Genomic DNA, 2,500 nt, shown 5'->3' with positions numbered 1-2,500 from the left:
ATTTTGTGGGTGTGAAATGCACCGTTTGGCGCCCGAAAGTGTGATTTTGCTGGGGATGGTTTTGTTCTTCAAGTGAGGGCAAGGGGCAGCGGTGTGTGCGGTTATTTTCCCCGAAAAAAGTGTCCCCATTTCGGTAGGCGTGTTTGAAATGTTGTTTCGCTCGCAGCGTCGGGGAAATGCGCGTGCGGCCGCGGGTCTCGATGTGCCCGTGTTCCCCTCGGGCATACCTATCCAACGAGCCCTGGGTGAAGGTGCTACGAGGTTCCTAAGTGGGGATGCCTGTACATGAAGCCCTTGTTCCCAGCTTTGAATGCACGTTTCCAGCTTGAGAGAAACGGGGGCTTAAAATTCACAGTTATTCGCCCGAACGTGGGATTTCGCTGGGGACGGTTTCTAAATTCAAGTTGGCACGGGGGGCAGCGGTGTGCGCGGTTATTTTCCCAGGATTGATGATCCCCAGCTCGGTGGGTCCGTTTAAAGTTTTGTTTGGGCTCCCGTTTCGCGGGGAAGCGCGTGCGCGTGGCGAGCCTGACCTCCCCGTGTCCCCCTCGCCCAGACCTTTCCAACGCCACCCGGGTGAAGGTGCTACGAGGTCCCGAAGTGGAGATGCCTGTCAATGAGCACCTTTTCCCAGCTTTGAATGCAGGTTTCCAGCTTCAGACAAAATGTGGCTCCAAACGTGCAGTTTTGCGCCCGAACGTGGGATTTCGCTGGGGACGGTTTCTAAATTCAAGTTGGCACGGGGGGCAGCGGTGTGTGTGGTTATTTTCCCAGGATTGATGATCCCCAATTCGGTGGGTCCGTTTAAAGTTTTGTTTGGGCTCCCGTTTCGCGAGGAAGCGCGTGCGCGTGGCGAGCCTGACCTCCCCGTGTCCCCCTCGCCCAGACCTTTCCAACGCCACCCGGGTGAAGGTGCTACGAGGTCCCGAAGTGGAGATGCCTGTCAATGAGCACCTTTTCCCAGCTTTGAATGCAGGTTTCCAGCTTCAGACAAAATGTGGCTCCAAACGTGCAGTTTTGCGCCCGAACGTGGGATTTCGCTGGGGACGGTTTCTAAATTCAAGTTGGCACGGGGGGCAGCGGTGTGTGTGGTTATTTTCCCAGGATTGATGATCCCCAATTCGGTGGGTCCGTTTAAAGTTTTGTTTGGGCTCCCGTTTCGCGAGGAAGCGCGTGCGCGTGGCGAGCCTGACCTCCCCGTGTCCCCCTCGCCCAGACCTTTCCAACGCCACCCGGGTGAAGGTGCTACGAGGTCCCGAAGTGGAGATGCCTGTCAATGAGCACCTTTTCCCAGCTTTGAATGCAGGTTTCCAGCTTCAGACAAAATGTGGCTCCAAACGTGCAGTTTTGCGCCCGAACGTGGGATTTCGCTGGGGACGGTTTCTAAATTCAAGTTGGCACGGGGGGCAGCGGTGTGTGTGGTTATTTTCCCAGGATTGATGATCCCCAATTCGGTGGGTCCGTTTAAAGTTTTGTTTGGGCTCCCGTTTCGCGGGGAAGCGCGTGCGCGTGGCGAGCCTGACCTCCCCGTGTCCCCCTCGCCCAGACCTTTCCAACGCCACCCGGGTGAAGGTGCTACGAGGTCCCGAAGTGGAGATGCCTGTCAATGAGCACCTTTTCCCAGCTTTGAATGCAGGTTTCCAGCTTCAGACAAAATGTGGCTCCAAACGTGCAGTTTTGCGCCCGAACGTGGGATTTCGCTGGGGACGGTTTCTAAATTCAAGTTGGCACGGGGGGCAGCGGTGTGCGCGGTTATCTCCCCGGAAAAAGCCGTCCCCAGCTCGGTGGGTCCGTTTAAAGTTTTGTTTGGGCTCCCGTTTCGCGAGGAAGCGCGTGCGCGTGGCGAGCCTGACCTCCCCGTGTTCCCCTCGCCCAGACCTTTCCAACGCCACCCGGGTGAAGGTGCTACGAGGTCCCGAAGTGGAGATGCCTGTCAATGAGCACCTTTTCCCAGCTTTGAATGCAGGTTTCCAGCTTCAGACAAAATGTGGCTCCAAACGTGCAGTTTTGCGCCCGAACGTGGGATTTCGCTGGGGACGGTTTCTAAATTCAAGTTGGCACGGGGGGCAGCGGTGTGTGTGGTTATTTTCCCAGGATTGATGATCCCCAATTCGGTGGGTCCGTTTAAAGTTTTGTTTGGGCTCCCGTTTCGCGGGGAAGCGCGTGCGCGTGGCGAGCCTGACCTCCCCGTGTCCCCCTCGCCCAGACCTTTCCAACGCCACCCGGGTGAAGGTGCTACGAGGTCCCGAAGTGGAGATGCCTGTCAATGAGCACCTTTTCCCAGCTTTGAATGCAGGTTTCCAGCTTCAGACAAAATGTGGCTCCAAACGTGCAGTTTTGCGCCCGAACGTGGGATTTCGCTGGGGACGGTTTCTAAATTCAAGTTGGCACGGGGGGCAGCGGTGTGTGTGGTTATTTTCCCAGGATTGATGATCCCCAATTCGGTGGGTCCGTTTAAAGTTTTGTTTGGGCTCCCGTTTCGCGAGGAAGCGCGTGCGCG

The sequence above is a fragment of the Osmerus eperlanus genome, chromosome 4 (assembly GCF_963692335.1).
Source record: "Osmerus eperlanus chromosome 4, fOsmEpe2.1, whole genome shotgun sequence".
NCBI lineage: Eukaryota > Metazoa > Chordata > Actinopteri > Osmeriformes > Osmeridae > Osmerus > Osmerus eperlanus.
This window is presented reverse-complemented; position numbering follows the sequence as displayed.